The sequence below is a fragment of the Alosa sapidissima genome, chromosome 11 (genome assembly GCF_018492685.1).
Source record: "Alosa sapidissima isolate fAloSap1 chromosome 11, fAloSap1.pri, whole genome shotgun sequence".
Lineage (NCBI taxonomy): Eukaryota > Metazoa > Chordata > Actinopteri > Clupeiformes > Clupeidae > Alosa > Alosa sapidissima.
Genome location: NC_055967.1, coordinates 6571455 through 6584454, shown reverse-complemented (window position 1 = coordinate 6584454; position 13000 = coordinate 6571455). Strand labels below are relative to the sequence as shown.

General features: G+C 46.9%; 1 protein-coding gene across 3 annotated transcripts in view; it reads left to right on the top strand.

Annotated features, from left to right (window-relative positions):
- sema4ba (sema domain, immunoglobulin domain (Ig), transmembrane domain (TM) and short cytoplasmic domain, (semaphorin) 4Ba) overlaps positions 1-13000 on the top strand; it is a 64026-nt gene that overhangs the window by 15927 nt on the left and 35099 nt on the right. The window contains exon 1 of one of the 3 annotated variants that reach the window (XM_042110877.1): positions 11937-12462. The exons of the other annotated variants lie outside the window; for them this stretch is intronic. The gene's annotated coding sequence lies outside the window, so the exon portion shown is untranslated. Of the gene's footprint in view, positions 1-11936; positions 12463-13000 lie in introns of those variants that run through there. 3 annotated transcript variants of the gene reach the window in all.

Below are 13000 nucleotides of genomic sequence, written 5' to 3'. Positions count from 1 at the left end.
GTAGAGAGAACCTGTGCTGCTTTCTGTCTCTCTTTCCTTTTTCCCCTACCAGGCGAGCCTGATGCATACCAGAGCTGTACCATTTTATAAGGCTCAGTCCAGTCAAGTCCCTGCCAGCTCTGCCTTTCTTATGGTAATGCAGACAGGCCCTTAGTGGCGGCTTAGCACACGACTTCCACTGACCCACATAGCAGTGCCCTGACTAGAAAACTATGCCCCCCCTCCCTTCCCTCCCCTCCCCCTTATAAACTAACACAGAAGTGTTTTACAGCGGCCTGTGTCTTTTAACAGCCGTTGTGATATACAGTCCTGCCTGCCTACGGCATACAGTTGCCTGGCTGGTGTGTACACATTTAGCAGGGTGAGTGGTGGCACGAAGTCACCCGGAACAATGGCTCTGAAGCTGGCACGGGCTGAAAGCCTCATGTGCTAAAAGCGGGGGCATGCGGCGGATCGCAAGACTTTTGTGGAGAGAGCCTTGCTGGTGCAACCTGAATAATTAATGCAAGTGATTCAGAGATATGACGCATTTAGAAGTCACAGAGAGAGAGAGAATGAAAGATCTTGCGTATGCCTCCTCTTTTTTATTCTATTTTATACTTCTCTCTGACTCTCTCTCTCTCTCTCCAACTCTATTTTTTTTCTCTATCTTAAGAGAAGTATCGAGAGAGAGAGAGAAAGAAAGAAAGTGAAGCTGACATGTCAGCCCCTGCATGTTGGCTGGTGTTTTGTATGAGCGGGCAGGAGCTGCAGATGACTGGCTGGCCTCTCGTCCGTCTGGCAGCTCTCCACTGCGGTGCGGGCCCGGCCTCACAGACCCTCACTGATAGCAGCCCTCGGCCCCAGCTGGCCCATTAGACATCTGCCCAGACAAGGCGGCTTTTTTGCATTCAGGGCACTCGCTGTTGCTGTGGCTGCGGCCACTGTGGACACCACTGGTGTTGCTGTTGTTCTATTCACAGGGTTTTTTTTTCACGACTTGCGATGTTTTGTGTGCATTCACAGCGAGTGTTTGACCTGTGGCTGGGGAATTCTCTGCAGGCTGAGCGCCGGGAAGGACCCCGGGGTCACGCTGATTGAGGCTTGCGCGACAGCGAGGCCAATTTTTGACTGGTTTCAATCAAACACAATTACCCTCTCGCAATTAACTGACAATTAGGGGCAAAATGGGACCCTCCTAATTGCTTTTGCTTCACATAGCATGCACTGTAAATTCATGGCATTTCCACAGTCTTTTCAAACATGAAAATGATCCCTGCCATTGTTCCTGCCACAACACTCAGACAAAAATGCCTCCGGTGCTTTAAAGAGCAATAGTTGATAAGCTACTATTCAAATGCTCGAGATCAAAGAAGCTTCTGCAGAGTCGTATTTCAGAGTGTGTCTGAGATGTTTCTTTTGTGTGCTTGTAAGCACAGATATTTTGCTATCTTTTATTCTCTAAGGTAGAGGATGTGCTGTATGCTGTGGCCTTGTTTTAGTGTACTGTATAAGACAAAATAAACCTCCTGTCACCCGTTTTGTGACCTTACGCAGAAATAAGCTAAGGGGATTAGCCTATAAATGACTGATAAGAAACCAGGTCATTATGGCTATAGCCAGCATTATCTCAACTGCATATCGGATATTTACGCTAGGAATATAAAAAATAGTGATCAGGGTTACTATGATAAATGCATTTAAGCCTTCAGGCATCAACCACTCATTGTCCCGGAGGATCACTTTCCGATCGTCTTGTGGGTTTGGCATGATGTTGCCTAATGGGCTGCGTCCTTGCCTTTCTCTCCCTGGTCGTGCAGGCACAGGTTGCAAAAGTGGGTGAAAGAAGAGCTTAGTGAAAAAAAGTGCTGGCGATGTGGGCTTCTGCGCTCACGCTCCCACACCTCACTTCACTCCCATCGTTCCATGACATCAGATCTCTGCCCTCATGAAGCAACATCCCATTGGCCCGGGGCGCAGTTGGGACCTATCGGGCGCGGACGGTTGGATCTCGACGTGAAGATAACCCGCAGCACTGCCAAGCTGATGATATCTCAGGGATCTTTAGGACTTCAAGGGTTCTTTTGAGCTCCTTATCTGCCCCAGGCTAGTAAACAACATGTCAGGCTGGCCAGGTGTTAAGAGCTCAGTGTGTCTGTGCTGCTGGCCACTAGCACATTTATAATATTTCAAAAGAAGTTTCATCAATGAACTCAGTGGTGTATATTCCCTTTTTTTGGATGTACTGAGCTTCTGTCAACAGTATATTTCACACACCAGGAATACTGCTGTGCAGTTAGGCTGTGTGTGTGTGTGTGTGTGTGTGTGTGACAGAGTTTAACCGGAGGCTGGCCTACATACACCTGCAGCCAAGAAGCTGGCATTGAATGGCATTCAGAGCTGGCATTCAATACTGCACAAATCCCCCTATGAAGCCTGGTTAAATAGAGCAGTCAGTCAGTCAGTCATTAAGTTAAGCCACCTTAAAGGATCAATCTGAGCGCTTCCTCTGCAGAGTGGTATTCACAAGACTGCAGGAAAGAAGTAGAAAACCAGGAACAGTAGAGCACCAGGATCATGGCATGTAGTATCTCAGTAAGATATTCTGATTAGCACACTCCATTTCTGCCTGAAAAGAAAATTCCATAGTGCAAGAGAAACTCTACAACTCTGTGTGTGCCATGGTCTTTATGGTGCCCTTCTCTTGTTTGGTGAAAAAAGAACTGGTCAAGTTGAGTTAAACAACTAGACCGTTTTTGATTAATGGTGTCCATCTTGGCTTGATGGATGATTGACCAGACGGGCCAATGGGGTCAACATTTGTTGTCTGAACTGACGGGCACCGCTGGGAGGAATTCACCCAAAATATCTGAGACGCAAAGGATTTCCAAGGATCATAGGCATGGCTGAGATGCCGCTGTCTTGACGACTCCAGTGACCGTGGGCCCAGGAATGACCAGCATTCTTTTTAGTCCCCTCATGGGAGGTCACCCAGCAAAGAGCCTCTGTGTGTGTGTGTAACTGTGTGTGAGTGAGTGTGTGTTAGGGGCGGTGTCAGAGAGTATGGGTGTTAGTGTTCCCAGTCTGGTGTGATAATTACCACACACATCTCAGAATATGTCATTTGTGTGTGTGTGTGTGTGTGTGTGTGTGTGTGTGTGTGTGTGTCTGTGTGTGTGTCTGTGTGTGTGTGGAGAGAACAGGAGAGGAAAGGAGAAAGATAGATAGAGAGAGAGAGTGTGTGTGTGTGTGTTTGCATGTTTGTCTCGGACATGCATTAGAGAAGCATATAAATCAGCAAATACTGTGAGATGGTCAATACATTTAAAATAAGCAATGCCCCCCTTTTGCATAGTCAGTTGGAACTGTTTTTTGGCAGTTTTTTTTTTGTGAAAAAAAAATCTGAGATTCAATCTGTGCACTGTAATGGGTATTTTGAATTGTACCCGAAACAGCTTAGAGAGCATTTCTTTGCATCTGCTGCTAAAAGAGAGGGTTCTTATCATTCACTGCTCAGACTGACTTACTGCTGTGGCAGAGAAGTCGCTCCAACTGTAACGCCCCGTTTTCTAAAGCTCAGCTTCTCCAGATTACTCTGAATTTACATGACATTGCATACAGCTGGCATCCAGGAAACAGCTGGGATGTTTGTGTCTCTTGATTTTTGACTTTGACTCACAAAAGTTACGATCGGACTAGAAATTGCATGTCACTGATTATGTTTTCTGTGTGGACTTGTGGTCCACAGTGCACTCAGATTACTTCTGAGTAAACAGCTTGAAGCGCCAGCCATTATTGATCACACTTTATTGATTTGAGGAGAAATTTCCAGCAGTGGTTGAAACAACCACAACCCCCACTCCCCCCACCCCCACTGAAACCTAATTCAGGGAGGATTGTTTGTTCATTCGACACAGAGGTCAAATTTAGCCTTTGAGACAAAGCATGTGAGTGATAAGATGCGCCAATGTCGGCTAGAACATGCCGCAAGCGCCTGATTGTCTCGTCTCCACCCTCACCAAAAGCAACCTTTCTGCACACATGGCTTGCAGTCTTGCTTCATAGCTGATTTGTAGCTCATCTGGAGCAAGGATTCTTGAACAGATGTGAAAATGGATGCACAGATAGCCTGGTCCTCCCCAAACAGCATCCAGACCCTCTGCATTATTAGCTATTGCCCGGGAAGTAGTATTTCATTTAGATTATTCCCCAGATCAGTGACATCATAAGCTACCCACACCATCTCAATGCAATGTCTATTGATTTGTTTGCATATGTTTAGCTTGTGTGTGTTTCTATACAGCATGCAGCCTGAGGCGGATTTACTGGAGACAGCAGAGAGCAGCATAGGCAGACATGCTTTTTTTTTCTTCTTCTTCTGGGGTGAGCTGAGCACAGCGAGTTGATGGACAGAGCTGTGGAATGGGGCTGCGGGACTGTGGGATGCGCTCGATGATAGACATTAGCGGGCACAGAGGCGTGGACCTGCGGCAGTGACGGATGCGGCCTGGAGGTGATGAGCTCTCCCTGGCTCCTCACGCCAGCCGGTCTGCATGCCCGCCCGGCCGGCCGGCTGGCCGGCCTCTCTCTGCAGAAGCATGAAACCGGAGCGAGGAAAAGCAGAGTGGAGAAGCAGGGTCGCTATAGCGCTGTAAGCGCCTGCCATCGAGAGACAGACATCCATCAGTGAGGAGGCCAAGAGGGGAGAAGAGGAGGAGGAGATGTCCCTCAGCGGCCCCCGGAGTGAAGGAAGGGATATTGATGGTCCTGAGGAGGGGAACAGGCGTGCCACTGGCCCTGTCACAGGGCAGCGCTCTATAGGCTTTGGTCCAGTGATGAATGGCTCTTGCAGGCCTGCCCGCACACTAAGTGGCTACCTTGGCCGCTGTGTCCGTCCTCAGGAATGCAGAGCCTGTCCCTCCTCCCTCTGTGGACTTCAACGCCAAACAGTCACTCGTCTTTGTTTATGGCCATCGGAGAATGCACACCGTGTCTAATTAAGTTGAGACCGAGTGGGAGAGGGAGAGAGAAAGGGAGATGCATTCCGACTAGGTAAAGAGTCATGACGTGAAACGAGAGCTATTGTTTGTGTGATGCGTGAGCACTGGTGGTGTGACCAAGGGACTGAAATCTCAGTACGTCAATACTGATTATGTGCAGAAGCTGGGTGAAAGGAGGCCTCAGCCATTCTTAAGACACAGATCAAGAATTCAATACAGGGAGTGGACCGAAGTCGATATGTTGAAAAAACAAGTCTAACCTTTTTCCATGTGCTGCCAATGACTTCACACGCCTTTCTTGTGGAAAATCTGACCTAACAATGTATAGATATTAGGCACGTTGACCTGACCTTTTTTTGGAAGCCAAACTCTGTCATTTTCCCTCCCAACAAAGAGTCCATCCATTACCACACTGTCAGCAACTTTGGCATAACAGGAACCAGGAGTGAACTCAGATTCCCAGACCATACTTGCCTTATCAGCACTTAGGGTATCAGGGCCAAATATTGCCCTAACAGTAAATACATAAAGCAAGATGGCAAGATAATCCTAACAATTGGAAACATTTAGCACAGGAGTGAGCGAGCGAGCGGGTGGAGAAACAGTCCATGACCTAGTTTTTCAGCCGTGGCTACTTTTCCAGCGCTTCACCTGTGTGCTATGCAATAATGTCCCGATCGCTCGCCGACGGAGCTGAGACTAATTTCTTCAGCAGGCTTCAAGAGGGGGGGGGCAGAGGAAATCTGTGGAATTTGCACAGAAGCACATTTCAGTGTCTGCTTTGAAAAGCTCGCAGACGCCTTCAAAGAGATCGTTGAGCTCCGAGCAGCTGAGTTTATTTATTTTATTTTTAAATGTGGAGGATTGGGAGCGATGATTATCCATTATTATTGAAAAAAAAATCCTCGGAGCACTGACTTCACTGGAAGGCCAACTGTTCCAGAGAAGCCAGAGAAGCACTGCTGGGAAACTCAACAGAGCTGTTTAGATGACACTGTGGCACTCTGTGTATCTTACAGACAAACAGTAACAATCTGTTCTTACCTACGGAACAAGAACAGTCAAACAGTCACAGTTGAAATATAACACAGTTTGGAAGGCTGGATGGTTTTGAACCTCGGGCTTGATTAAGTCAGCCGTACTCACACTGATAGCTCCCAGCCTCAGATAAAGATTGGTGCTGGAACAGATCTATCTCAGATCTGGCACCAATTTGAGCCAGATCTGATCCCAACTAGTTCCAGTGTGTTTTGCTGACGTTTTATTTCAAGCAGTGGTTGTGTCTATAACCACACACAGATTTCCTTTAAAGGACAAATCCAGTTGAAGAATAACCAAGGGTCTATTTTTAGATGATAGTGAGTGTAAACCTTTGTTAAAAACAATGCTAACATGTGCAGGTTTTAGTGAGACCGGAATATGCTTTTACAACTAAAAAGCATATAGCATAGCCTTTGTGGGCAGCTTCACTACCTCAACATTAAGTTGGTTCCCAATGAAGGTTTACACTTGTTATAATCCAAAAATAGACTCTAGGTTGTTCTTAGACCGGAGTTGTGCTTTCTAATGATGAAGATAGATTCCCCGACTGCCATGATGAAAGTTTGTGTCTTCTCCAGTAGTTCATGTGATGAGCACACAGTGGAGAGAGGAAGCTGGTGGGGCGTAGTGATCCCGCAGTCTGAGCGTCCGACTCCTGTGCTGAGTGCCCCAGCTCATTAACACACATGAGCCCTCATTCACCATCGCACCGGCACGGAAGCAGAGGAAGAGGGGGGAAAGCGCTGCACCAAGGGCAAGTCAGTATTAGAGTGTGAAGGGCTGGCCCTACGTCCTTCCCCTCCAATCAACCCCCTCCCCACACCACCACCACCACAGTCCCACTGTGCACTTATCTCGAGTCCCAGAGCTGCGTTTAAAGAGCGTCTCACATGGTAATTGCTCCAACAGTTTCTGGAGCAGCTCGGAGTGCTTTGCGTGGCAGGGAGTGCTTTATACCCCCTCCTCTCGCTCTGCCTCTTCTAGAGGAAAGCCTCGACTACAGAAACAGCTGCCGATGACAGACAGAGCTTTAACAGAGATAAGGGTCGAAGTCCGATGTGGCCTGTTGTTTTATCAACATGTTTGATTTGTTGGTGCAAGAACACTGGCTGACCAATATGATTTACTAGTAACCCTGAGGTTTTGTGGCTTGCTCATATTTTTGGGTACATCCAGTGCGATGGGTACCATGAGCATACAGTAGTCACACCATTAATCAAGAGTGTTAAATAAGAGAAGGCTAGCTGTTTGTTATTCCTTCCTATAACTGGTTGGATTAGGTGGATACCAGAGCCAGAATATGATACTTACTGTTTACAAAGTCGATTTTCCTGTTTGGAAAGTGTAAGCGCACCGAATCTCCACTCACTGAGATAAATATTCCACAAGTTCAGCTGAGATTTAAATGAGATGACCACTTAATAAGGAGCATAAAATGCATTCCTCTCTTTGAGTTTGGTTGTGCAAACAGATTGCATTTGCAATGCAGTAAACAGCGTAATTGTATTCTATTCACACTGTATATCAAAGCAAATGTCAGCATGCATTATTTACTTGGGCAATTACTTGCGGAGGGTCTTTTATGTCAGCTGCCTCTTCAGGGGTATTGGATGAGGGGTTGGGGAGATGGTGGTGGTGAGCAAATCATACAATATTTAGAAAACAAACATAGTGTTCCTTGAATTACAATAGAGGAATTTTACAGGGAGGGAATGCGGAGGTCTCAGGGAAGCAGTGGGAGATGTAGCAGGCATATTAATGGGCTACTGTAAATGTGTTTGCAGCATCATAGGCACTGTTGTGTTACACACTGTCTTGAATGCCAAACTCTCCAGAGAGTCCTGACATTTTCTGATTGCCCCCCCCCCAAATAAATTAGTAGATAAATAAATGGGGAGGAATTGGGGAGGGGGGGGGGTGAGGTAGTGACGCTGCCCGCCCTCCAACCTAGTGTTCAGTGGTGGCTGCATATTTTCATCCATAGTGCTCTGTTCTCAACATGATTATTGGAGATCGAACCATGAGCAAAGCTATTGTGACACACTTGATATTAAATATCAATAGGCTCCAGATGCTAGATGACTAGCTTAAGGGTGCAAATTGACACTACACTGTTTATGCCACTGGTTGTGACATAGACAGACAGAGGGAGAGAATAATGAAAAAAAAGAGAGTCTCTGTTTAGGCTTTTGTGTATTAAAAATTCAACAGGCTTTCCCTGGTGACTCCGTGGAAGAGGTCATGGGTGCTAACCGAATCGAGGCACCCCGCGCCCCCACTCTCTCTGCTACCTCGTTCTTTTGCTCACAGCTCTTTTACTCAGCATATCTACATTGGCTGTGTTATTAAGTTTTATTCATGACAACACACGAAAGGGTTTTAATCCAAGTTAAGACCTTGGCTGATGTGTTTTGACAGGGCAGACTTTGCCAGGAAAAAAGGCTGGGGTAAGCTACCAAGGGGAGAGAAAGCAGCATTGCCAATTCTCCTTTTCCTCTGCCCCCCTTCCTCTCTCTCTCTCCTTCTCTCCTTCTCTCTCTCTCTCTGTCTCTCTCTCTCTCTCTCTCTCTCTCTCTCTCTCTGTCTCTCTCTCTCTCTCTCTCTCTGTCTTTGCGCACCAGGCCATAACACACCAGCCTGAGAGGGTCCAAAGAAACAGTGCCACCAGAGCTCTGTAGCTCGGCCTTGCATGATTGATCATGCCTTCATGTTGTTTTCGCACCTCTGCTTGACCGTGCCCATTTACCGTAACCAAATAGATAATGTCTGCAACTTCCTCTCACGCCCTTCTTTTTATGGTTCCATCAAATGTGATGAATGCATTTCGAAACTGTGCAAACTCTGAAAGAAAGTACAGAGATTGATGGGGAAACCCCAGAGTATTTGCTCCGATAACACATCCCAGCTTTGTTTCTGTCCTTGTAGTAGCTGCCTTTCGATCAGACGTGGAGAAACTAGATGAATAAGAGCTACTCCGGTAGATAAGTAACTCTTTATCACATGCCTCTGCCCTTCTGCCCACTGACTCACCGTGCCACTGACGAGTCACTGACACCCCTCTCCACCCCGGCAACCCCACCCCCCACCTCAAACCCTTCCTCAAGTGGATCGAGGTCCTCGCTAACCTTTCCGTCTGCGGAACAAATCTGTTATTGCTCTCAGCCACGTTGAAGAGCTGCTCTCCTCTTCACCCTCCTCTCCCTCTGCTGATGGCGATAGCACGGCACAGATGCTCCGACTGGTCCGCCACTCCGCTACATTTCATCGGCTGTCTCCACATCTGTGATGGAAATTCGCTCGGAGTGCAGGGGTGGGGGTGGGGGGAGGGGGGGGGGGGGACTCTGGGTTGAACTGGCGAAGGGGGGTTATAAGAAGACGGATATTGTGGGGATATTGCCAATATTTGCACTTCTGACAGCAGTTCTGGTTTTAGGTAATTGGGATTAAAAAAGGAGGAGGTGATGAAACATCTCCGTCCAGTTTCATGGCCATATATTACATTAATCTATCATGACTCTCTCCGACACGCTTTTGTGAGCTCCGCTGGAACGGCTCTTTTTTCCCCTCTCTCTCTCTCTCTCTCTCTCTCTCTCACTCTGCTCCTTTCTTTTGAATTCCTCCTTGTGACTGGAGGTGCCAGCGACTGAAACCAAATGTACCCACACGTGAAACAGATAAGAGGGGAAATTTGAAGATCCATTTTTATATAGCCACAACTACTGGGTTCAAAATGCCTTCCATCTTGATCCAGCATTTTAATAACATTTTAATTAGGCAATTAAACGTCTTTGAAAATAGCATATGGTTATAATTACACCGAGGCAGATCACCCAGGAAGGAATCGTCCATTAATTACTCAAAGCTGGGCCCGGGGATGAGGAGAGACTTGGAATGGCAGCGGTGAGGATCGAGGGAGCTTTGTCCTCCCCATGTCGGTCACCTTTTCATAGTTTCCATTCAAATCTGGGACGCCAGGCCCAGACCATATGAACAGGGCTGTATCGGTTAGAGAAGGAGGAATGAATGTTGTGAAATACGTGACTGTGTCACTACTCATGACTGCTGGTTTGAAAGAGACGGAACAATCTGAGTTCTTGTTGAAACTGGAGTGGACTAGGTGCTTATCATACCTTGTTGTCAAACCTGGACATGCACAAATGGCTTTGTCACTAGTCACCGTGACTTAATACTGGTACCTCAGTCGGGAAGCCATTCCACGTTTCTTACTCACGAGCTGTATCTTTAGATCTGTGCAGCTTTCTGTGACAAAATAACCCCCTGCTTGCCACCCTGTATGTGGATGGCAGTGAATCACCTTCTCTCTCTTCACATGCGGGGTGCGCTCTTTCACTTTGACACGGATGACACAGCCACACTGTTACACATCTGCTTCCTGCACCCCCCCCCCCCACACACACACACACACTGATACAAACACAATCCCACACCCACCCACATAAATCCACATATCGTTCAGGCACACACCCACACACACACACACACACACACACACACATCCTTGCACTGTAGTTATACACACTCACTCACACATACTGTAGACATCTGAGCTGAGTGTATCAGCATGTAGAAGCAGAGGGAGAGGGGGAGGGGGAGGGGAGGGGAGGGGGGGGGGGGGGATCAGGGCCAGGGGTGGCGGTGTGTTTGGGGAGGGGGGAGGTGGTGAAAGGCCACATCTGTGAATGTGTGTGTGTAAGACCCCCAGGTGACTCAGCGCAGGTGTCCCAGTGTCTGTGTTTACAGGTGTGTTCTCAGATGAGGCCGAAGCCAGCAAGGTGTTATTTATCACTCATTAAGACACAATTTCAGCCCGAAATACAAAGAGAGGTTTGATCTTGATCTGAACAAACACACACACTCTCTCTCTCTCTCTCACACACACACACACACACACACACACACACACACACACACACACACACACACACACACACTATTCCATCTCAGATGACAAACTCGATATTCAGGACACCTGTTGCTGTAGTAAGGCCAATGCTATATTTATGAGAGACAGGAAATGATCCGCCTCACTACTCATCCACTGTAGTATGCCCATGATATAATCAAGCTAATATGACTCAGTTTGTAGCATGCGTATAGTTTTGCAGCATTTTAAAGAATTTGATCAAATTATCTCTTGAAATATTTTGCAATTGTGGTCTGATGCAATATAGTGCAAAAATAAAAGTTATTGAGAGGTGTTCTGTGACGTTAAGTCTATTGTCATATCAGGCTTGTGTAAATGTGCTTTGCAGCCTCTTTTGGTCCGTCCATGGCTGTCCTGTTGTATTTATATCTTTCTCCCTGTGAATGATGCATTGGCTATAGTGTTGTGTGTAGAGCGCTACCCTGACCTGTCAGGTTGGAGAATGCAGAAAGAGTGTTGTGCTAGATCACTGTGATTCATGGCCAATCGCCTGAACCTCTTAGGCCCCCAGCTGCCCATGTCCAGCAAGAGCAAACCCTTGACACAGACCAATCACAGAAAGACTCTCAAATTAGCTGACCTGATGATCGATTATTTGGAAGTCTTACCAATGTCATGAGAGGCCAGTGATATTTACATGTTTAGTTCACAAAATTATAATAAACTTACCTTGGGGTATAGACTGCAGCTGCAGTATATTGCCATGAGAACTTTGAATTAAATGTAAAATATATAAAATATTTAAACTATTTAAAGTGACATTTCTGCAGTACTCTGATTTCTAAGTACTCTGTGTATCTGCTTCTCTGATCAGCCAAGATTCCTTTACATTTCGTGGAATTCATCTTAATACCCCTTAATACGTAATAGAGGGGAAAAAATCTGAGGGATTACGTAACGTTGACCAAGGTTAACTCCAGTGTATTCTGTTACGTATTTGCATTCATCCAGATGAAAGGGGACAAGTTCAATTTAAATTATGAATGTGCTAATGTCACTGTTTGTTTACTCTATAGCACAGGGGACGTGCAGCACCCTGTGTTGCGCAATCCGTCAGCGCACACTTGAGAAGTGGAGTAGTGAGGACAATATGATGATTCATGGCATAGACATTAATCCGCCTGTAGAAAAAGGTGCAGCACACTGAATCACATGTAAATCTCTGCGTTGACAGAGAGCGAGAAAGAGGGAGAGAGGGGCCTCACCGTCTCCTCCCAGCCGTCACTAAGTCACGCACGGCGTAACTCTTCGCGTGCCCCAACAAAAGTTTGTCCAGATGCATTATGGGGTGGCTTCACTCTCTGTTCTGTTGGATTAATGAGGCTGTGTTCCCTGCCTGGTCAGCTGGGAAGCGACTCCAATTTGCTGCTCGCGGAGGCTAATGATGGCTGTGCAGGCCCCGTCTGCTAGTGTGGCTGGCTCTGTCTGTGGCTCTGACCGTGGCATGGCCCATTCCACGCCGAGCATATGGAGCGGTTGGAGGGGAGGAACGACCTTGTGAGTAGAGAAGTCTGGGTTGTAGGCATAATGCTGTTGTGTGATGTTTAGGCTCAGAGAGCTTGACTTTCATATGCACCATGTTATATTGAAACTCAGAAAATATCTAGCTGTCTGGAGCTGTTCCCCCACGTAGCTTACTTCAGCTTCAGCCAGATGAGTAAAAGCACAACCTGCAAAGCCAGTGTAAAACAAAACAGCACATCTGAGTTGCAGTAAGGTAGGCTACTCACAGCCTTCTGATTCAGCTAATATTATTTTTTTTTCAGAACAGGCAGGTTTGTTAGCGTAACACCCAACCAACCAAAGGGCTTTCATATCTTTAATTCTTACATAAACATGGGCAAGTCATGTAAGGGGTTATGTTATGTCAAAGGTGACGTCAGCCCAATCTGCCTCCGAGATCTCCAAAGGTCTCCTGTGGGCTCGTCTCTGGGGTCAGGGGAGATGACTTCTGCTGATGTCACCAGGAGAGGAGGAGGTGGCAAGGAAGATGAGGAGGGTGAGAGGAGGAGGCCGTCATCTCTGGGAGTGCTGT